Source organism: Panulirus ornatus, chromosome 38 (assembly GCF_036320965.1).
Source record: "Panulirus ornatus isolate Po-2019 chromosome 38, ASM3632096v1, whole genome shotgun sequence".
Lineage (NCBI taxonomy): Eukaryota > Metazoa > Arthropoda > Malacostraca > Decapoda > Palinuridae > Panulirus > Panulirus ornatus.
In genome coordinates this window covers 7,546,678-7,571,176 of record NC_092261.1, presented here as the reverse complement: position 1 = coordinate 7,571,176, position 24,499 = coordinate 7,546,678, and the positions used below count along the sequence as shown (strand labels likewise).

General features: G+C 46.9%; 1 protein-coding gene across 3 annotated transcripts in view; it reads right to left on the bottom strand.

Moving 5' to 3' along the window:
* LOC139760865 (putative carbonic anhydrase 3) overlaps positions 1–24,499 on the bottom strand; it is a 243,630-nt gene that overhangs the window by 43,987 nt on the left and 175,144 nt on the right. Inside the window, exon 3 of one of the 3 annotated variants that reach the window (XM_071684584.1) lies at positions 5,222–5,376. The exons of the other annotated variants lie outside the window; for them this stretch is intronic. The gene's annotated coding sequence lies outside the window, so the exon portion shown is untranslated. The remainder of the gene's footprint in view (positions 1–5,221; positions 5,377–24,499) is intronic. 3 annotated transcript variants of the gene reach the window in all.

Here is a 24,499-nt window from a genome sequence, read left to right as displayed (position 1 = left end):
GCACGAAAGATAATCATACGAAAATGATTTCTTGAAGAAGAGGGGGGGGGGGAATGGGTTAAGGGGGAGGAGGAGACAGAGGAGTGAGGGAGTAGCCCCGAGGGAGGAGGAGGAGGAGGAGGAGGGGCAAAAGGGAGGGGAGGAGGGATAGCATGGTGAAGAGAAGGGAAAGAACGTGAGAATGGTAGGGCAAAAGAGCTGAAGTGATCCGTATCAGAAGAGGGAGACAAGGGGGTGTACTGAAGTGGTGGCAAGATGATGATGCGTAGGAGGGTGGTGTCACGTGTCATATGACACTGACAGAATGACGGTGTCACGTGTCATACGACACTGAGGCATATCATCCAAGTGGTGGCATGACTGACCTCACAGGATGATAGTGCCAAGTGGTCGTCTGACAATGACACAGACCCAGGGGAGCAGCGGCCGAAGGCGAGGATACATAAAAACCCTTACAATACTCAAATGATTTCCATCGGCATCAACTCTTTAAACACCATTTCTTGTTGACATGAAGCTCTTAACAGACACACTCGTCCTAAGCTTCAGCCTGAAATTAAAATTCGACTCGTATAAAACCGCAAAAAGAAGAAAAAAAAAAGTAAAGGACTTCACAGTTATTCACATCCATAATCTAAGGACGTGGATGAGGACGTAACTTTTATACTAATTCTTATATACGAAGCCCCAGCAACGATCCTTGAAGGACGTCGTAGGAGGTGTGTGTGTGTGTGTCGCACCCCTGCCCACCTTGTGGCCGGTGGTGACGTAGGAGAGGCTCGCACAAGAATGTACAAAAGGGGTTCGCAGACCACGTCACAGTGACTCGGTTACATTACAAGTTACACTGTAGTGAGAAACTGGCCACAGGGATCGGGCACCACCCAGTGAACAGTCATCATCATTTAACAATTACACCGAGTGAACTGTAATCAATTTACAATCACACTCGCTGAATAGTAATTATCTAACAATTACACCAAATGAACAGTAATCATTTAACAATTTACACCAAGTGAACAGTAATCATTTAACAAATTACACCAAGTAAACAGTAATCATTTAACAATTTACACCAAGTGAACAGTAATCATTTAACAATTTACACCAAATGAACAGTAATTATTTAACAATTTACACCAAATGAACAGTAATCATTTAACAATTTACACCAAATGAACAGTAATCACTGAACAATTTACATCAAGAGAACAATAATCATCTACCATTTACATGGAATGAACAGCAATCATTTAACAATTGACAGAGTAAATGAGATAACGGTCAGCAAGCTCTGACCAATGATAATGACTGGCATTTACGTTTATACACACACACACACACACACACACACACACACACACTGGCCAACAACAGCACTGGGAAAGCACATGTGATCAAGGCCACCTTGGGTGCAAGGAAAAAAAAAAAACAAAGAAAGTGGAAAAAAGAATAAGGGTGTAAATTCAGATATCGAAGATTCAATATCATTGTTCATGAAATGTTTTTACACAATATTATTGTAGATGAAATGTTTACACAATACGTCATCATGTTCGGGAGGAAATGGCTCTGAATTTCAACTCATTTTACAAGCCAGATACCCGTAGGTACTCTCTCTCTCTCTCTCTCTCTCTCTCTCTCTCTCTCTCTCTCTCTCTCTCTCTCTCTCTCTCTCTCTCTTCGTAACATTACTGTCAGGCACAGAAAACGGGGTAATGGGCGTTACCAGCGTCCAAACCGTAATTACTTGTTCCACAAAAAGAATGATCGGGGGCGAAAACGTAGTGTGAATACGGTGGCTCGGGGGCACCCATGACCACGGCCATGAAAGGATTACTTGCACGTATGTAGGACAACGATGGGAATGACAAGAAGTCGAGGGTGCCAGCTTGCTGGCCCAATTGGCTCGGGGCCGGCGCTCCCTGACCTCCAGGGGGTAACTGTCATTTTGGAGAGGCCGAGTGAAACTGAGAGTGTCATGGTCACCATAACTGCGTAATGATGATGATGATGATGATAATAATAATAATAATAATAATAATAATAATAATAATAATAATAATAATATAATTATTACTATCACCACTGCTACCAAGGTTGGAGGGAGAGGTTGATCCCTCGACAGTTACGGAGACAGATCGGCTAAAGAGGGGAGGGAGCTGCCTGTGTCTCACGCAGCACCTCCCTCCCTACACCTGCCTCAATGCACGAGTCCTCCTCCTCCTCCAAACATCGGCCCTCACCCGCTACGATCCTCGCTGACTCACAGACCTCCTTCCTCCTCTAGGCCGAGGTAATGATGGGGTGACTCCCTGCCTGAGCCATCCCAGCAGACACCAGACCAGACACTTGGACAATAACCTGTGACCCGCTACACACACACTCACACCAAGATACTCTCTCCCAGCAACGCATTACGACCTCTTCTGACTCCTCAATAACCAGCCTCCTCACTACCACCTGGATGTAACACCCCCCCTTAAACACCCAGGGTTGGTTCAAGTTTCAAAAGTTTTATTCTCATTAGAGCATGGAGTCTCATCAACAATGTAACTAAGCCTCGGTAATATAACAGTAACACGGTGACCTGGACTTCCTAAGCACAGGCAAGTACCAATTTTACGTTTACGTGATTTCTAGAGTTAAGGAAAAAATATTCATATATCACCATTAACACGTTCTAGGAATGCAATAGTAATTATTGATTGTCCGTATCGTCTCTTATTCTTAATCTAGAGAGGGTGTCTTACAGTGTCCACTGTGAACCATGTCTTCCTTATTTCATCTTCGTCCTCACTGCTTATTCCATACTCCCCCCACCCACTTCTGTGATCTGGTGTTGATCTAGCTATCATCATATCCTTACGTCTGTTCTTTCAAAACACAACCGACACCACTCTCTCTCTCTATATATATATATATATTTATCTTTCAACATACCACTTTCCCTTTGGCTCATGATTATCCTGACACTGTGGGGCGTCGGTGTGTGAAGTGAACACCAGACGGGATGAAGGAAGGCAGACCACAAATGTACGGGGGAAGGTGCACCACACCCAGTGAGGTCCAGTTATCCTCAGCGAGGATTAACGGAGTGTAATGGTTCCGCTGAATCGCTGGGCGACACTGTTCCTCGCCAGGTGTATGAGGGTCACACATGAAGCATCACAGACGCAACACTTACCGAATTTGGGAGCCTTCGCTTCCGACTTTAGAAAGTCACCCAGACTGTCTGAACCGTGTGTATTTGGGTTAAGGAATTCAGGGTAAGCACACATTAGTAGTGAAGTGGAAAATCAACCTCCTGGTACGGGAGTCCACGATGGTGTATGTTGACAACTCTGTGTTAAATGTGAAGGTTGCAGGCGACGTCGGCGTTAACATGAAAAAAAAAGGTCTTTCCCCATCAGTGTGATTTACGATCTCTGATGCAAGTCACGTACACAGGTACAACAGAGACTCCTTTGGTATGGTCTGCTGACAGAAGCTAGGTGTGTACACACACACACACACACACACACACGGGAGTGTGGGGAGAAGAGCGAGACACTAAATAAACAGTGTGGTCCAGTCAGTAATCACCATAACCCCATAAGATCTATTCCCATACAGCCATTCTCGGCCACAGTACACATAAGCTGGTGGCGTCGCCATTGCGTCAAAACTGTACATATGATGGAGACCAAACAAGAAAATGCCACGAAGATATTATACGCACAGACTTTACAAAAGCCTCTGACCTTTGATGATTTACACACACACACACACACACACACACACACACACACACACACACTTAAATTCATCAAGTACATCCGGTTTTATGACTTCCCAAGTTTGAATCCTTTTATATACAGTGTTCGTTTTCTTCTACGATGCTCTGCAGTTTTCTGGCCAAGGGCGTAATTTAGTTTTAAAAACCCACTTGGCACTTGCGTAAGGGCTGAACGTATATATCTTGATGTCTCTAAAGCTCTACGTAACACCGACTGTACCTAAGTACTCCGTGAATATGCTGACATAAGGCATTGACTTGCCTCGTATCAGTTAAGTAGAGGTAACTAATAAATGATGTGATATGAGGCCTAAATTCCTTTCGTAAGAGACGGGATCCTCTATGCACTGAGTCCAATCTTGTTTACCGCTAAACCGCCCCCCAAAAAGCACTCAATGAATTCCCGTGTCTGTTATCGGCCCTGGAGGGCGCGTATGCCAACGCGTCTGCCTCTACTGGGGAACGAATACTGTTGGCACTTACCGGTGGCATCAAGATGAGAGTGTCAACGACCCGCAGACAGCATACGGACCGGACGAGTCCTGGCGTTTCGGCTGGGAGTCTGAGCTCTAGAATAAGAGCCGATATGAGCGTGAGAAAACCCAACTCATTTCCAATCTAAATTCTGATGACTCGAAGTCCCTGTGTGTGTGTGTGTGATGCGGGTAACGTTGTGTGTGTGTGTGTGTGGGGGATTACGTCATCTATCTTTACTTAATCCTATGGATCGTATTCTCTAATTGGTTTCCCATAATAGTACAGTTAATCAAATTCCGCTGTTCATCATTCGTCTGTGCTTCCTTCTCTCTCTGCCAGCCGATCCGCCATTCATTATGCCAGAGTAAGAGAAAAGAAAAAAAATCTCTGAGGTGAAATCAACTCAAAATGAACTGCCAGGTGAGGGTTCCATCGCAGCGATGCATCATTCACGTCAGCTGGCCACGCAGCAAAGCATTTAATGCTGCGTTCAGGGAAACATGCGTCACTGCTGTAAGCTTACGACACAGTAAAGTATCGGTGGTATAAGCTTACGACACAGGAAAGTACCAGTAAAGTATCGGTGGTATAAGCTTACGACACTAAAGTATCGGTGGTATATAAGCTTACGACACAGTAAAATATCGGTGGTACAAGCTTACGACACAGGAAAGTACCAGTAGCGTAAGCCTACGACACAGCAAAGTACCACCAGTGGCGCAAGCCTGCGACATCCTCTCGATCCATCTTTACTATTGGCCGGGAGTCGCAACACCGTCATGCAAATGGCTGTGACGATGGTTCCGGCCGTTGACAGATGGCCAGTCAGTGTGCTACAGGTGGTGAGGATAGTGGACGGAAATGATGATGATGATGATGATGACGGAGGCTACGGAGAGGAGGCTGGAGGAGCTCGCTCCAAGGCAGGGGTGACGAAGATAGTAAACCAACAGCAATCTATCTAACCTTCACATCACACGACACTGGACCACCGCTCGTAAGGGGAAGTGTGAGCGAGGACGATGGCTCCAGGTGCTGATGATGATGGGAGACTGGAGGCAGCTGTGTAGACAGGAGGCATGGCTGAACTTCCTTCATCCAGCCAACGGTTGATTCCTTACCTAAGAAGGAAGAGAAAAGAGGACATAAGACCTTTGTTACTATGTCATGTGTAATGATAATAATAATAATAATAATAATAATAATAATAATAATAATAATAATAATAATGATGATGATGATGATGATGATGATGATGATGATGATGATGATGATGATGATGATGATGATAATAATAATAATAATAATAATAATAATAATAATGATAATAATAATAATAATAATAATAATAATAATAATAATGCACTATACTACGTAACGGTTCCTTAAGACTGGCTAGGACTGGAAATACATGTAGAAAGTGCATGTAAACACTTGGGTTGTAAGACGAGTTGAGGGCTTATGGTTAAACAGAGTCTTTCCACATCCTAGGTGGATGTCTATCTCAAAATCGAGTGACAGTTCAAGATGTTGACAATGGTTAACCCTGTGGGGTCAGCAGAATGAAGGAGCTACCTTTCCAAGTCCCGAGGTCCCACTAACCTTCAATATACCAATCACTTAACACGTCTCTGCACATCATTATAATTAGCCCGACATCATCTTATGTCCTTCGGTACCGTTCCACTGTCCATCACCAAGTATGTTCCACATCGTCAGTATGTATATGAAGAAAAGTGGACGACGCCTAGTATCTGGGGAAAGACAACGCTAACCCACTCCCAGGTCCCCGCCTTTATACGCTCTAAACCCCTAATGTAAATTCTGACGAGGCTGCGATCGAGTTCTTACCTTTATGTGTTATAGGTCACCCGCAGACCTTCCCCGGCTCGTAAACGCAGTCAGGATATACACACCAACCTGTGACTGTGTGTAGGGCACAGGGTGATCACCGGTGTATCGGAACCTCACAGTGCTGTAATTTGGCTCGTGAGATCATCGTCACGAGCGGCGGCCGGAGGCCAGCGAGCGGCCCAGCGCGGGCGAGGGAAACGCCAGCGTCCGCTCGACCCTCCGCTCCTCGGACGCCATTAAGTCAGGGCGGGCGCCAAAGGCCCGTGTCGTTGGACTGCTGCTCCCATTCCCTACAATATTTACAGCCACGTGTAATATTCCCGGCCTGATTTTGGCCTTCCACTGATCATCACGTTTACCGAGACACGACTTATGAAACGGTCTGTGGGGTATCATACAAGCGTCCAAGTCGGAGAATCCCCTCTGCGCTTGCCTCAAGCCGACATATATATATATATATATATATATATATATATATATATATATATATATATATATATATATATATATATATATAATGCAACGTTTAAAGCCAAATAAAACGCTGATGTGGAGGTGCGCGTTTGACCACCCTGCATCAGAAAATTAACCTACTGTATGAGCTATTGTATAAGACCACAGTGAGCCCATTGAAGGTGCAGATGACGTAAGGCTCCCTCACAGACCGGAGGGTCTTGGCAACTACCGCGCACCACACCTGCTACCACGCAGCGGCGGAATGACACGGACGCACTGGACCAACACTGGAGGAGTGAACTCTGGAACGCGGGGAGGGCTGTGGGGGGGTTGGTGGTGGGGCATCCTGAAGGAGCTCTTCCTCGAAAGACATCACCGAGGTGAACGGCACTGGCGCAAAAGGGGGCGTGGGACTAACTCAGCTACTTCCTGCGCATAACACAGGAACTGCCAGGCCGGATATATCATCATCTCCATTAAGGATACAGCATGATAATGTTACGGAAGTGTGTATAGTTCTTCCTCCCTCTGTGTGTGTGTCCTTACAAACACACACACACACACACACACATACACACACACACACACACACACACACACACAGAGCCCCGCTTGTCGAAGGTGTACAGCTAAAAAGAGCGCGCTAAACACACAGGAGTGGAAGTTTCTAAATCATCATAATGACAGTGTTTTAAAAGCAACACCGGACAGGTGCAACTTACGGCGCAGCTTAGGCCAACGTCGGAGTCATCTCAAGACTGGTAACAGGGAAGGCGAGGGGGGAGGGTTAATTATCCTTGTTTACCTTCATGGTGATAAATGGCAAATGGTTCTCCAGGTGAGGACGGCCGGCCGTGGCATTAGCGGCTGGCGTGGCGCTGGAGGGCAGGCCGGGAGGGCGTGCGGTTAGGGGGGGAAACCAGTGGGAGGGAGGGACAAAAAAGGTTTTAGAGGGGGAGATGAACGCACGTGGAATAGAAGTTACGGGTGGGTATACAGAGGGAAGGAAAGATGGGTTAGGAATAGGTTAGAGATGATTTCCCTCCACACGTTCCCATCCACCACCAGACCCCTCTCAGGGCGAGGCTTCCCCCCCCCCCACACACACGTCCTCAACACCCACCAGACCCCTGGTGTGGGCGAGGCCTCTCACCTCCCAACACACAACCTCAACATCCACCAGGCCCCGGTGTGGGCGAGGTGTCCCCACCACCCAGACACCCCCTACCATCATCCAACGATCACACCCGTTAATTAACTTATACGTCGAAACGTCCAGGGAAATTTCCGGGGAAAACAACTGAAAGTAAAATAACACAACATATACAGTGTAGGAAGTCGTCCAAGTCGACCAAACAAGGGAACTAAATATATGCAAAGTCCGGCTGTCATCATCACCATCGGCCTCCTGGATTTTCGTCACAAAGTGAAACGTCTTCCAGTCAGTTAGGCAGGGAGGAGGTGAGCAGGTCTAGTGGAGGCTGGAGCCGGCGGCTGGCAGGCCTGTTCCAAGGGAGGGGAAGGAGGTAGGAGGGAGGGGTGGACACCTCGCTTCTCAACCATTATTTGAACTTTACGATGCCACGGGAGCCTTGGCGAGTCCCGGTGACCTTTCGTTATAAAATCCCCAGCGCTTGACATGCACAGGGGAAACCAAACGAAAGACAACAACATGCAGATCAGCAAGGCGTCGTCACCGGCTCCCGCAGTGTAGCGGTGTAGCGTTCATGACCGTGACGCATTCACGGGCCGCCCAGGGTCGAGCGCAAAGGTTCGAATCCTGGTTGCAGCAGCTGTTCATCTACCCTTACGACTGGCTCAGGCTAGGGTTTATATATATATATGCTTTTTATGGAATGGCCTTGATTAGGGCCTCAGCTGCCCGTGCCGTCTCAGCTAACATAAAAAAAGAGACCTCCATTTAATTTCCTCTTGTTCAAGGTGCTATGGATCCTAAAAGCAGGAAGCACCACCCTCGGGTGATGATCATCTCTTACGTGTCGCTGTAGACCTAAAGACAGACGCCGAGTCAGGAACCAAGCGGCCAGGCATGTCCACCTTGCAATGCCTCGGAAGTGGACGTGGAGACGGACGTGGAAGTGGCAGGAACGACAGGTGAGCTGAAGGGAGTCCCACAAGGAGGAAGAAGGAGGGCGGGAGAGACTGAGGTCTCAGGTGCATTGAAGGGGCATTGAGGAGGGGCGAGGTGCAGTGTTGGGTAGGGCAAGAGATGGGTTGGGGTGTCTGTCTGTGCGAGACCCGACGACGCTGTGCGGATGTGGGTAGAAAGCTAGGGACGCAAAAGACAGGAAGAACGGACGTGTTGCAAGATAAAACGTCTGAGGACAGTGCGTAGACTACAAAGCTATTTACGATGGATTGATATAACTCACAGAACAACACATGTGAGTTGGTACATTCAACAAAGTTACAACTTCCAAGAAACGTTTTACGCATGGACTCACAACTCAATGGTTGTGTGATGTCACCACAAGTGTTGTTATTCTATTTTTTCTTCTTCTTCTTCACGGAATGGAAGTTCCCCCCCAGCAGGACTATGCAGCTGATGCTGTGCTGTTTGATATGTCGAGGGAGAGGCTGATTAGAATGGCGGGCAACATAAGTACACCTTTATTTTCTCGAGAGGGATGGGATGCAGGAGTGTAATAACAATATGCAGGTGCAGCCACTAATCTATACCCACCTCCCTTCGGTCGGTCAGACCAGGTCCAGGAGCACTCCCCTACCTCCCTCCACCTTCCCCTCCCTCCAGGTCAGGGCAAGACAGTGGCGGGTTGACCTCGCAGCGCAGGTGTACATGACCTTTACTGATGAAGTTAAGTGGGTGCGTGACCCGTGATAAGCATTCATGAAGTGATCATTATACACGTGTTATGCTGTGTTGGTGACAGGGAAGATGTCAGTGGTTGGGGGAGGTGTTGGTGGCAGGGAAGGTGTCAGTGGTTGGGGGAGGTGTTGATGGCAGGGAAGGTGTCAGTGGTTGGGAAAGGTGTTGGTAATAGGGAAGGTGCCATTGGTTGGGGGAGGTGGTGGCAGGGACGGTACCAGTGGTTGAGGGAGGTGTAGGTGCCAGGGAAGGTGTCAGTGGTTGGGGGAGATATTGGTGGCAGGGGGAGGTGTCGATGGCAGGGACGGTGTCAGTGGTGGGGAAGGTCTTGGTGGCATGGAGTGCAGCATGGGAAAGCCATGACAACAAACGTGTTCTATTCACAACACAAAGCCGTCAGGCAACACCAATGAATAAGGATTTATCTTATTCAGCTAAAACTAAGCCAAATTCTGCCCCTTTCCCTATTGTCCCCTCAAAAAAACACTCCCGCTCGACCCCTTTACTAGTGGTAAGGGAACGTTCCATTATTCGAGGCATAAAAAGAATCAATGTCAAAAAGAAAAGGACACTAAATAAGTTATTACATCTACACTTCAACCTACTCTGATAAAAAAATAATTTCCTTTACGAAGTTACTTCAGTCTTAGGCATTTAGTTTATGGAATAAATGTGTGTGTGTGTGTGTGTGTGTGTGTGTGTGTGTGTGTGTGTGTGTGTGTGTGTGTGTGTGTGTGTGTGTTTGTGTGTGTGTGCATGAACTTACACTAAAGTTCATACGAGACTTGTGAAGGCCTAAGAACTAACATATGAAGTCCTTCTCAACACTTGCATAGACAGGTATTTCCAGAATGAAAAAAAAAAAAAAACTCCAAATGTGAAGACAACTTACAGCGGCATGTGGTATCGAAATCAAGGACAACAGATGACTCCATCGTCCAAGACCAATGGCTCACGTGTTTACAGCCGCTAAAAGCCTCGTCCACAACCCATACAGACTAAGGCGTCTAGAGCCACCATACTCTCATCCAGTACACACACGCCATACCTGTGGTGTTGACTGTGGGAGGTGCGAACCGTACGCCCACCGTGCAAGAACCAGAGGAGAGAGGAGAAGGGAGGCAAGGAGGGAGGGAGGGAGGCGCGAATGTTGGTCTAACTGGAGGTCTACTCGGGGAGAGAGAGGGGGGGAGTCAGAGTTACGGGGGCTGGTGGGGGGTTGGAAGGGTCTCAAGGACCTGCTGGCGAAGCAGCCCCCCCCCCATCCCCCCACCTTCCCCCCTGCACTCGAGCTGGCTTGTATTGCATACAAGTGGGTGGTTGACGCAAGTGGCCCGCCAGGGCGTCCATTACTAGGAGTGTATGTGAGCTGTGCTGGGTAGTCTGTTGTCATGTCTCGGGTGAGGGGGTGGGGGGGGGGGGAGCGCTTCTTGCTGTGTGTGGCGCAAAAATTCGTGATGGAGCCTTGGGAAGAACGTCTCTTTGCGATCTTCCGCTAAACCACACTACCTCGTTTCTGTGCTAAGCCGTTCTATAATATCTGTTATGAGAGAAGCCAAACGCTTCCTTTACACGGTTCGACTTCAATGTCCAGCCGCGACACGAAAGACAAGCGACGCCAATGGACGCACCTGTACCAGAATATATGTAAGGCGTTGACTGATCAAGACATCAATATGTGTACCTATCCCGTCTAGAAAGTGAAGCCTCAGTGATATTAGTCGTTCCCATTTAGTAAAAACCCTCTACAGTGTCAATGCAGGCAGTGAGAGAACTGTACATACTTCCTCACTCCGTAATATCTCTCTCCCTGAGAGGTGATGTTAGCACATGGCATTATGGTATTAGAGACTTGAAGACCGTCATCGGTAGCTTTTACCTCCCTTGTCTTGAAGATCCGCAAGATCCAGCCAACCATCTTTTTTTCTTTCGGAAGAGGCAACTGTTGCTTCATTGTGCTCAGTGAGGGAACTCGTCGGTGATCATTACTCCGAGGTCCCATGCATTATTGAATGGTGATATGGTGGTGTCCTTAACTCAGTTGTGACATTCTTTAGCGAACCACCCACCTCCTCCACACGTCCTTCCGATCCTGTCGCATCTGTCTTAGCAGAATTTTCGGATCCAAATGATCTCTTAAAGCGAGTTTGCTACGATGGCTGCTGAGCACACTGCATAAGTCATCGAGCCACTTCGTTAAGTGGGATTTTGATTGCCCAGTGTGTGTTCCAAATCCCCGTCATGTTGGCATTCATGAAAGGACGGGTGCTACGTGTCTTGTCTCCCACCTGATGTACAAGTTTTCCGGCTCTAACACTCTGTGTTGCGACCGGTTGTTGGTGACGGATCCCCTCCTGACCTTGGCTGCAACCCTTCAGATCCTCTTTCTCATTCTATAAGGAACAGGTAACAGTATTTTCTTCCTCAGACAGTTCTCCCCTGTATCTGTTTGGTAAGAGGGATTCCAGGTGACCAACTGGTGGTTCTAGGTGACCACCAGGTGGTTCTAGGTGACCACCAGGTGGTTCTAAGTGACCAACAGGTGCTTCTAGGTGACCATCAGTTGTTTCTAGGTGATTTCAGCAACCCAAAGGTGCTGGGAGATTACTTAAGTCTAGGTGACACCAGGTGACTGCCGTTAAGTAGTTCTAGGTGACTAACGTATTCAGCAGATTACCATGTGGCTCGCTGCAGGTTCCAAAGGTCACCTTGTATGACCACAGGTGCCCCCTGAGGTGAAGGCCTAAGGTGGGTGGGTCGGGTAGGTGTGGGAGGCGCAACACCTTCAGCCAACCCGGTGAGGTGCCCCCGCATGGGGGCCCCTTGTGCCAATGGCAGTAATGGGCTTTATTCAGCCGTCGTCAGGGTGGGGATGGGAGGGGCAATGTGCAGTGGAGGCGTAAGGGGAGGGAACAGGAGGCACGGATATGCAGTGGAGGGGCGTAGGGGAGGGAGCAGGAGGCACGGATGAACTGATGAAGAATAGGTAAAGGGGAGAAGAAAATGCATAAGGACAAGCGTTAAGGGTCATACTGGGAGGAAAAGTACAAGGCGAGGTGGAAGAGGAGGATAATGGGGCGTGGGAGGGAAACGTGCGGAAGGGAAGGGGGTGCGGAGGGCGGAGATGGTGTGCAGGGTGCTTGTCAGGGTCTGGAAGGGGGAACAAAGTGATGTTAAGATAAAGAAAAAAAATGAGGGAGGTATGTAGGGTTGGGGGGAGGGACGGAGGGAAGACACAGCCCATTAGCATACATCAGCAAGATCTTCCAGTACGACACTGAAAAATACATGTATCTGCAACTGATACAATTTCCCATCCTTCGGTCTAGGCAGAACTTCAAAAAAAAAAACAAAAAAAAAAAAAAACACAAGAGAACATAAACCGAATATCAAGAATTCATTAAGGGAATGACATGAATTCGTACTAAGGAAGCCTAATGGCTGATTACCTTACCCTCAGCCATCACAAGAGCCAAAGCTTCCGTGCAGACAAGAGTCGGCTGAATATCCTCCGAACCCTTATGCCGACAGAGGCATATCCGGTGTTGCGACACATTTCAAAACGTTTCTACTCAGCGGATTACTACCGCGTTACGACAGCATCTACGACACCAGGCATTACTGCCGAGTTCCGCGTGGAAGAGAGAGAGAGAAAAAGAACACTTACAGTGAAAATAAAAACTAGAGTGAATGAATATGAGGCTTTAATCCCTGCAGGAGCAGAGACGATAAAACACACACGAAGGAAAACACTTAGGAGGCATCCTCCTAAATCTACCGCTTTTAAAAACGTTCCCCCGACACAAATGACAGTCACTGGAAACTGCTAAATAACACCACTGAAGAGAAAAGGGCCGCAAATACACTAACAACTAACATCACTGAAGAAGGGGAAGAACCGAAAATACAGTGTGGTAAATAAGACCACTGAAGAGAGAGGAACCGCAAACACAGTGACAAATAAGACCACTGAAGAAGGAGAGGAACCGCAAACACAGTGACAAATAAGACCACTGAAGAAGGAGAGGAACCGCGAACACAGTGGCAAATAAGACCACTGAAGAAGGAGAGGAACCGCGAACACAGTGGCAAATAACACCACTGAAGAACGAAAAGGGCCCGCAATTACAGTGACAAATAACACCACTGAAGAAAGAAAAGGAGCCGCAATTACAGTGACAAATAACACCACTGAAGAAAGGGAAAAACCGAAAACACAGTGGTAAATAAGACCAGTGATGAAGGAGAGGAACCGTAAACACAGTGGCAAATAAGATCACTGAAGAAGAAGAAGAACTGAAACTACTGCGAAAGCGTAAACATCCGGGGCCCGACACAGGTTAGGTTACGAACACTGAGAACTGATCGGTGGTGGAGTTCCCGAACCGGTTGATCGAACCTCTCCAGTGCTATCTACAACTACCCCACGGCCTTTCTGTAAAGATCCTGCGACCCAACACTGCGCTACTACGAGCTGCAGGGAACTGTAGGACCCCTTCGGCATGAGGCAGGGATGTACGGAGGGAAGCCAAAGGCCATAAACAGAAACATGGGTGAAATATGGTATTCGCAACGCATGATATCCACGTAATCTGTCTACATCACTGAATATCTTCTTAAAAATCAAAGTCAGCGACTTTTCCTGCCATCTTTTTTTCTATTTACGTTTTGCTCCGTTGGGGTGCAAGTTCGACTACTTTCTCCCTCATCCGCAGGGCTAAACGTATTAACTATTTTCCCCCCTGGCCCCACGGGGCTAAACGTAGGGGCAATTTTCCCCCCTGACCCCGCAGGGCTCAACATCCCGGCAATTTTCCCCAGGCCCCCGCGGGGCTAAACGTACGGACAATTTTCCCCCTGGCCCCGCGGGGCTCGACGTACGGACAATTTTCCCCCTAGCTCCGAGGGGCTCAACGTACGGACAATTTTCCCCCTGGCCCCGCGGGGCTAAAACGTTTATGAAGGATGAGTGAGCGAAGCGGGCTTTGAGCTACCCACTCCTGCCTACCTACATTAGCGGCCCAGCCCGAGTGCCGCTGTAGCACCGACGCACTGTGGCTCTCTCTCTCTCTCTCTCTCCCTCTCTCTCTGTTTCTGACTTGCTCCCGAGTACTTGCTCTCTCTCTCTCTCTCTCTCTCTCTCTCTCTCTCTCTCTCTCTCTCTCTCTCTCTCTCTCTCTCTCTCTCTATTCCTGACTTGCCTCTCCTACCTTTCACTCACTCCCTTTCCCGATTCCTTCGCCTATTCACTCCTCTCTCATCTCGCTCTCTCTTCTTCCTTCCTCCATTTCCCTTAAAGGACGCCCACTCCTTCGAAGGCACCATCCAAATGGCACTACCCACAACCCTTCAAGGCCTTGACCTCCCGAAAGAGGATCCGAGACCCGACAGAGCCCAATGAGGGCGCTCGAGCGAACCCGGGATACACTGGCCAAAACGAAAATTCGTAAACGAACCAAGATAATTGAAAGAAAGAATCCACCCCTCCCCCCCCCCCCCTTCTCCCTGCGCCCTCCTCATTAAAAAAAGTAATTAAAAATACTGAAAATAAAAGAGCAAGTAAAAATGCCTGCCAGGGCCTTAAAAGGATAGAATAAGGCGAGAGTTTCTTAGCGAACCCAAGAAAATTACGAGACCCGGAGGGACCCGAAATAATCTAACTAAAAACCAAGAGAACCACCATGAAAATGTTCCTACACCTAATCGGGAAATTCCAAGAGAGAACGGAAAACGAAGGAAAGCTTTTGTCTAGGAGAACAGAAAACGAAGAAAAGTTCTAAGAACAGAATTGGAAGATAAGTTCTATCCAACACCGTATGACTGACACCGCCACAGGATACCTCAAGGCATGCGTGCTAAGACTTGGCTACTGATGACCACTGTCATGTATTAATTATCTGATCGAACTGCCAGTTATACCTACTATGGCTGTGTCATCATCAACACGATTGGCAGCCTGGAAACTGGTGATTACACGGGCGTTTGTTATCGTAAAAGATTACAGTCTGCAACCTGGTCGACATCAGGAGATTTAAAGTTGATTTAAAGTTCATCGCATGAATGCAGAAGACCGGGACCTGTATGCTGTAGTGTGATATGACCAAGTATGTGAGAATGTCGAAGACAGGAAAGGGGTGGGGGGAGCATGTCCCATGTGTGAGGCTCTCCCTCTCACCATATCTGCCACATGCCAATCATCTGCTACATTATAAACCACTCAATATACCCTCGTCAGTTGGTATATACGTATGTACGCTCCCAGTACTCACGTCACGACACAACCAAAGCATTTAATGTGGACTGTCAGTATATATATCCTCCCTCCTCTTGACTGTATCATACGAGTCACCGAGTGTCTCATTACCACTCAGCTTCTGTGTATATTTACACGACTTGATATTGCAGTGTTTATGTACATGAGAAGTCATGTGTAGAGACTTTTGAAGAGATATCCTTGTGTGTGTGTGTGTGTGTGTGTGTGTGTGTGTGTGTGTGTGTGTGTGTGTGTGTGTGTGTTGTAGTAGCTACCTCTCCCTCCTTCTCTCGCACAACCGAACATCCATACTGTTTTATCTACCTACACCCACATATGCCCTATCCTTGTCTGACTCACATATCCATACCACACACAAGTACAATTTTCCATATGAAACATGACAATGACGTTACAATGTTCGCACTATCTATGAACAAGCTGTAGAAAATTGTCATGGGACCTCTACTTGTCCTCTACTAACTCGCGTTTCAAACGGTCACTTCACGCGATTTATAATAGGCTCACTCCAGATCAGGCGAAGATGCTTAGAGACTGGAATCTTCATGTCTTGGCGAGAGTTCCAGGGCCCCTCAAGGACCACAACTCGAAGACATATCTACCATGTCAAGCCTCACACCGTCACTGCCCAATAACTCAGGGTGCCCACCCAGCCCTTTAACTTGTCACACTCCTCAAGTTTCACACACGAACCTCGGGAGGAAATGAAGAGCGATGAAACGACTGGGAACTCGCAAAGACGGCGAGATATCCCTAACGGACCCAAATGTCACCGCAATGCCCAAGGAGATCCGAACGAACCCGAGAAGCCATTCACGCATCCCGAGCCTCCTCCTCCTCCTCTCACACACACGACACCACACCTAACCAGGAGCCGCTAACTTCGTGAGCGAAGAAGTGGCAGAAGTTGCCTCTCCGGCAGGAAGAAGAAATGGAGACACATTAGCATCGCAGGTATCGTGTTCCACAGTCGCATGTATAATGTAGCGTCACTCGGCCTAACCCAGCCAGCATACTGCTACACCTGGCTAAAACCGCGCCGACAAGGGTCTCATACACAAATGAGAATGGCATACGTATGTAGTTCATACACACACACACCCTGAGGGGGGGAGCTCCAATGCCTCATACATACGAATGCGTGGCGATATCTGTTCGATACGGGCGTGCTAACTGAATACAGACACGAAATACTTCCACAGTTCGTATGGACGTAACAAGCAAATAGAGTCATTCACAAGCACGAAGACAATATAATACATACGTATGTACTAACTCAAGACAGTTAGCGCATATGAAGCAAAAAGAATAAAGCTGAAATGAAGTCATAAAGCGAACTAAATTATCTAAAATAAAACGAAAGGTGAAGACAAGGAATCACATACACACACCAGGAGACTAAGGTTAATAAGGTCCATTCAAATTACAGGTCAAAACGCCTACTAAAAAGAATAAAGCTGAAATGAAGTCATAAAGCGAACTAAATTATCTAAAATAAAACGAAAGGTGAAGACAAGGAATCACATACACACACCAGGAGACTAAGGTTAATAAGGTCCATTCAAATTACAGGTCAAAACGCCTACTTACCAAACCCATCCAGTTCAGTAAGTCAGGTGCAGACATCTTGTGGAGTATCCAATAAATCTTTTGCTTAGATGCAGCTTTCAAACATGACCAAACGAATGCCCTCCAAATCAAACTCACATAACCAGGCACGTCTCAACGATATGTCGGCTTTCGTCGTAAGATATAAACGGTCGACTATAATCGGCCATTTTACTCCTCTCCTTCTCTTTTAACCGGCTTAAAACCGAAAATACTTTTCGGGGGCAGAGTTTTCTTGCGCGGAGTCCGTAAAATGTTTGAGAGCCATGTGTCCCGTCCTGTCCAGCTTCCCCGGAATCCTCCTCCTTCTTTCACATCCGCCACGTTTGAGAGCCATGTGTCCCCCCGTCCTGTCCGACTTCTTCCCTCCCGAGCTTCTTCCCCTCGTTCACATCCGCCACACACACAAACACAAGACGGTCGCTTACACAGCGACGTCCCCAGCGTCTAAATATGCTCCTTGTGTCGTTGGCAAGATATCGGGGCGTGGACGAAGAGACAGGGTAGGAATAAAGAAAAGGAGAGGGAGATTAAGACTGAATACTTGTAGGCGATATAATAAAATCTTAAAGGAAAACTACCCAGTGGGAAGATTTGGATTCCTCACCCACTCTCCTGTGGCCCTGGTTCGCTTGAGGTCCCAGCTTGGCTTCAACCTCTTTGTCTTTATGCACACCCAAGAAAAAGGATAAACGACTCTAATACTGGTTAAATAACCCATACTTTCCCTGAACAGATGATGCACTCATGACGCCAGCACAACACGCAACAACAGCCAATGCCTGGGAGGGTCTGTTCCGGATGAAGACAAGGATCCACTGTGGACCAAACATGACGCAGCAGCGTCTGTGCACGAAATGGCGCCGCCGGTGTAATACACATGGACACTTACAAAACAGACACAGGTAGGAAAAGACAGAGAATAAAGACACATACGAGAAAAAAAAGGGGGAACAGAAAAGCTTTATAAAGCAAGCACCCACAGAAAAGGCAGACGAAGAGGACTTGCTGGACGACAGAAGGGACAAACCAGAGGATTACGCAAACCAAAGGAAACCGAGAGGAATGCAGCAGACTACAGGAGCACGATACAGAAACTCTTCACAAACGAACAGACAACGCAACCATGGGCTGCATACACAAAGTATACGCGAGGCACGATGATCAAGCACTGAATGGGGGCGAAATAAAGAGGGAACAGGGAGAAAGTAAGGAAAGACTATATAAGGACGTAAGACGCACAGATTCGGACTTTAGATACATGGGTGATATCAAAAGCAAGCTCGTATGTATGTGTGTGTCTGGCATACATAGGGCACCAGACAATCTAATAATGCCAATGCATGTCAGACAATCCAGCCACAAGCAGGTCTCCCACCAGCATATGGAGGGCGGCGTATTTGTGGTACGCCACCACAGCTGTTGATCTAATTCTGAAAGTTCATGAGGCTACGGCGTCGTCAGGGACTTTTTTATATACTATAGACCAGTTTCCAACGCTCGCAAGATGTGGTGTCATGTGCATTATACATTCTTCTTTTCTTTTTTGCCCACAGAGCCGAAAGTGCTGAGAAAATACTCGTCTGCGATTGTTCTAGTACTAACGCTCACCACGGGGCAGATTATTCACACACACACACACACACACACACACACACACACACACACACACTACCAAATAGAAATCATCTTCGAACCACACGAGTCTCTGATGAGTCTCTTCATATCAATGTCCCAGGACCGTCCCGAGGACGAGCCCTTGGGTCTTAAGAGAAGGATAAAATGGGTGTTGAGGGCCCCTCCTTAGACCTCTGGTCTCCCACAAAGACGGGCGTTGGTCTTGAAGGAATGGCAAGGAGGGTGAGGGCGTTGGACACACATCCCGGACGACAGTTAGTGCTGGCAACATTCACTCCTCGGTAATCCAGTGGAAAAAAAAAAAAAAGCTGACAGACTAAGCCAAAAGGAAACTTGAAATTCAAGTCATTTCACTCAACTGCAAAATCAATCTTTCAACGAATGGTTTTGATGGGGGTGGAGTAGATCAGTACCGATCATTCATGAGCTGTAACATACGGGTACATCGACGTAGTAGGGCAAAACCAGTCTCTCACGAGCTATGAGCCAACATATGGATACATCAACCTGGATAATGGAGAGTACGAAAGGTCAAAGGACGTTGGTTATCTTCCTCAACGTCATAACATCTCACACAATGACCTCAAGTCAAGAATCAAAGCGAGACCACTAAAGCAACCATTGCTATACCATAGAGTAAATTTAGCCTAGCCAACTTTAGTCTGCTAGCCTAGCCTGCTATTCGATCCACTCTCCTTAAACACATGTACGACTGCAGATCTTTAACTCAAAACATCGGATTCAAAGGAAATCATAATTGTCTTCGTCATCCTATCTTTAGTTTGATATATCTCAGTTCAATAGCAAACTAGAAAAAAAAAAATGAGCCAAAGAACTAAAAAAGACAATCACGTTGATACAATGGATGCAAAAACAAATTTATAATACGTCGTTAGACAACCTGCAGCCAAGAATAACACACACCGGCTTCACAATCATTCAAACGCTACACAATTATCATTCGTTGTTGTACGTAAATGTTACGCTGTCATTCATTACTGTACATGTTACACTGTCATTCATCACCGTAAATGTTACCAATGATACATCATCGTCAGTATCACAATATCACTCATCACAGTAAAGGTTACAATGCATCACTGTAAACGTTACATGATCGTTCGTCTACGTTAAATTTCAGCCACGTAATTTAGTGTCATGAGTCACTCGACTTGTTCATGGTTTCATCTCCTTACGTACGTATACAGCCTCGATCATCATCACTCAAACATTATCGACTGGAGATCATCGTTTCCATTACAGGCAAGATGCATGCCACAGCGTAATCTAACTCGCATCGTTCCGAATTCAAGAGAGCAGAACAGAGGCGAGGCTAATCACCACGTTCATCTCCGTTCGATTAAGGTTTATCAAGATAGTGAGCTCGCACGTGAGAGACCAGACAATGTTCCTCTCCTTGAAGCGTATGTTTGGTGTCATCAGGCTTGCTCTTGAGGTATTACGCGGCTCAGTAATCTTTAAATCCGGTTCCACCTTTTTTTGTGTTCAGACATAATCAGGACAAAGTGACTGGGGTGCCAGAACGGGTATGAACATTGGCAAAATCCCTTATACCCATATTTTCCAGTCGTTAAGAGATGAACTGCTATGACTGTCGCTACTGGCATTCATCCCCGAGAGATCTAGCTCCCGTCGTCCCCGCGACCACCTCCGAAGGAGTTACTGAAAAGACGTTGTTCGATCGACTCCCTCCCTCCCCCACACCCTGGAAGGCGTTCCATGAAAGCGAAGCCTCGGAAACGCGTTGTTCACAAGCTACCCAAGCAACCAAAGAAACGGCCCCACAGACTCGGTTCACACCGTCATGCTCTCGACTCGACAGTCGGGCTGAGCCAGTTGGAAATTAAGCGTCACCAGTTTTGCTACCTGCAGACGGTACTTGGACTTCACCGGTTCCAAGATATTCTGGTGTTCTCCAAGTGCCAGTAGCAATACTCTCGTAACTGAAGTTCTCTGTTGTGTCCACTCTCTTGTCCGATGGTGTATGTCAGGGCACTAACCAGCCGATTTTGTGTGTGTTGTGTGTGTGTGTGTGTGTGTGTGTGTGTGTGTGTGTGTGTGTGTGTGTGGAGGGGAGGTGGGGTGGGGGTCTTTTCTCTTGAGAATAAATTTTGCAAATCTGAAATCCGAAGCTGTTACCTCGCTAAGCTCGTTCATATCCTCACAGTACTCTCTCAAGATCTCAACTTGCATCATCATGCCCTTGGCCTGGGGCAACAGGGAGTCAGTCTTTGTCCCTTGGCCTGCTGGGACTGCCTCCAAGACCGGTGTTGGCCTTGAAAATGGGTGCTCTTTCTTTCTCCTGTTTCCTTGGGGGCACCTCTGGGATGGGTGCTGGCCCTGAAGGAGCGGGCGTTTTTATGGGGCTGCCCTTGGGTTGTGGAAACGAAACTCTGCACTGCATTTCGACTGCCAAACAACTATCAATCTACAGTCAGTACGTCGGTTGGAGGGACCCTCTGTGCTCTCTTCTAAGCCCTTGCTGTTTTGATGGTTCGGGGTCATTAACTCACGGAACCAGACACCACCATCCCCACAAGAACGAACCCTGTGCTAAAGAACGCACTCTTTCCTTGGAACAAATGGACCTCTCTCCACCCTAACTGATTCCGATATGAATCCTTTACATACAAATCCATATCTTTACTTATCTACTTCCATCTGGGGGCTATACACATACCAAAGTTCCTTCTGCCTCTAAAAATGCAGCGCTGTAATGAAAAGATTTTGCGGTATCTAGATCATTAGGTTCGAAACATCATGACTTTGACAAGACAAAGTATCACCTTTAATGACCATTCTACGCTAATTACCCCATGCACATAACCTCCATGAAAACTGAGGGGAATATTTCAGTGAGGTTCTCCCGACATTTTTAAGCACTAATCCCTTGACACTAGCCCACCACATTTCATTACGTCACATTCAAATCTTTGTTACTTAAAATCCCCTCACCGGAGTGTTACCTTTCGCAATAGTCAATCCATGTTCATGAGAGAAAAGGCGAACACAGTGAATGGCAGTAACTTACATAATGTACGTCCACTCCATCAGAGACGAATATACTAACAACAGTATCGCTGACGACGGTAGCGTACGGATTAACCTTCTCTAACCGTTCCCATGTGAGCAAACATGGCAGCAGCAGACGGCTGATGACAAACAAACACCAGTCTCCAAGGTTACGCCAACACCATCTCCCGGCTGACAACAAGACAATGACAGTACTTTGCTAAGTTCAGTAATTTAGGGTTATGATTCAGAGACTTATAATAAGCTTCAATCAAAGTACACGGCTCCGTGTGCACAATTATAGGAATGTGCAGGTTTAATCATTAATATTTTTCAAGACGTGCTACGAGCAGACCTTCATAATTACTGCATCTTGTATGTGGCTGATTATCGTAAATAACCCGTCCTTATTACAGCATTGTTGACATTCCGTTGGTGGCCGTACAATCGCCATCTTTATAGCCTCTGCCATTTTCCCATTACATAAGAAGCCTTGAGGATGAACTGGACATTCAGAGTGAAGTTTTTGTCGTGTGTTAATCTGACGAAAGTAAAACCCATCCTTATCAAGCTACATCTGGGTCCAGCGGTACAAGATGGCGTGGATAAGAAAAAAGTTATTCGCTGGCCTGTCTAAACTAGGCTGTCCCCTTAGATGCCTTCGAGCCACAGTGACTGCAGGAGACTTCACCATCCCCGTCACTCAGTTTGCACTAATTTCTTTCATCTGGTCGTTTGCGGTTGTAGTTTGTTACCATATGTGACCAGCATAGCCCAACCATCACGGTCCAAGCGACCTTCTACACTGCAGATGCCCATGCTATCAGCAGGCACTGGGTAGAACAGAAGCTGGCTGTGGCCCCTAGCTGATAGTATCTTTCTTTAGCTGTTTAAATGTAGTCCTTACTCTGTGGCGGTGATAATTTTGCAACAACCGTTTCTCTCACTCGAGTACGGAATGTAAGGTTTATACTACGATGCGTCACTGCCAGCAGAGCTGCCAGAGGGAAGAGTAAGAGAAGCCTTGGTCTCCGAGATGGTCCAGTTTGTGTGATCTTCGTACACACCATTACTTGGCAACATCCACACAAAAAGAAAATAACTACACAGCATTCCAATGTGAGGAGCGTAAGTGCGTTGAAGAAGAAGAATAATAAAAAGTGGTTATATTTCATATGACGGTTCACAAGCCAGCCTACCATCTTTTGCCGAGGCGAAAGTTGCCCTGTTCTATTTGCTGAAAATACTGTCATCTATTCTGACGATCAATTCTTGGGTCTTCTGCTTCGTCGTCTGTGCTACTACAGCGACAGTTGCATGTCTCCTAAACACGATCTCATTTTCCACTAATGAGTAAGAGTTTTTTTTTTTCCTTATGCTGAACATTTGCTATTATTCTAAATGGTCGACTGGAAGAAAGAACTGGTGCCTGTGGCCCTAGTTCCCTCTACAGATGAGCTCTTAATTATTCTGGTATACTTTGCGAGTAATGACACAGCTGAAGTTTGTGTTGCCACCCATGACAGACATAAAGTGGAAACGCAGGTGTGCGTAGTATAAATGTACAATGTGTCCGGTCAAAAGCCCCGTGTGCGGACGATTGTGTAGACTCCGGCAGCGTGAGGACAAACGTGTCGGCCACTCTCTTATAGGAAATCATTACCACAGCATCATCATCATCAACCCGTTATACCGACAGCCGCACATAATTCACCTGCCGGCCAAGACGAATTTACTGACATTTGGGAGAGACTATATCCCAGTGTCGTGCATTTCCATAAGCAGGATGCACATTCATTACTACCGGGGAATGAAAAGGTCGAGCCTGTATTTTTCAGAAGTAATACGACAAACATCCTGGACAGAGAGAGAGAGAGAGAGAGAGAGAGAGAGAGAGAGAGAGAGAGAGAGAGAGAGAGAGAGAGAGAGAGGATTGTGTGGTGGGTGAGCCGGTCACAGCGCCAACGTTAACTCCGTCGCTATGCAACACACCTCTCCCGCCACCATTGATGCTTTGCTTCATGCGGGTAAATTCGGTTCTGTTTAAGGGAGACGGGGCAGTTGTTGTCTAAAAGGGACCAGCTCTTGGGAAGGGGGTATTATATCGTTGGAGAGTTGATTCCACACTCAACATCGGAAATTGGAGAGCATCACTGGGTAAATGAAACATTGCCATTTCAGGTCTAATATATATATATATATATATATATATATATATATATATATATATATATATATATATATATATATATAATATTATATAACTCCAAAAGATGTAACAAACTGTACGTGCATACGCACGTTCGAACAACGCTGACAAGATAAGATCTGGAAATCCAATGTATCGAGTCCGAGGAGCAATAACATCAAGAACAACAATGAGGCTGCCACGTATCTGTCAGCGTCTCAACAAGTAAAAACACAAAAACAAAACAAAAAAAATCGAGACCGCAGACCGACTGAACTGTGTTGTGACACAGTGACACCCGCGGATCGAAAAAAAACAACAAAGAATTCAGGGTGCAGAGGCGCA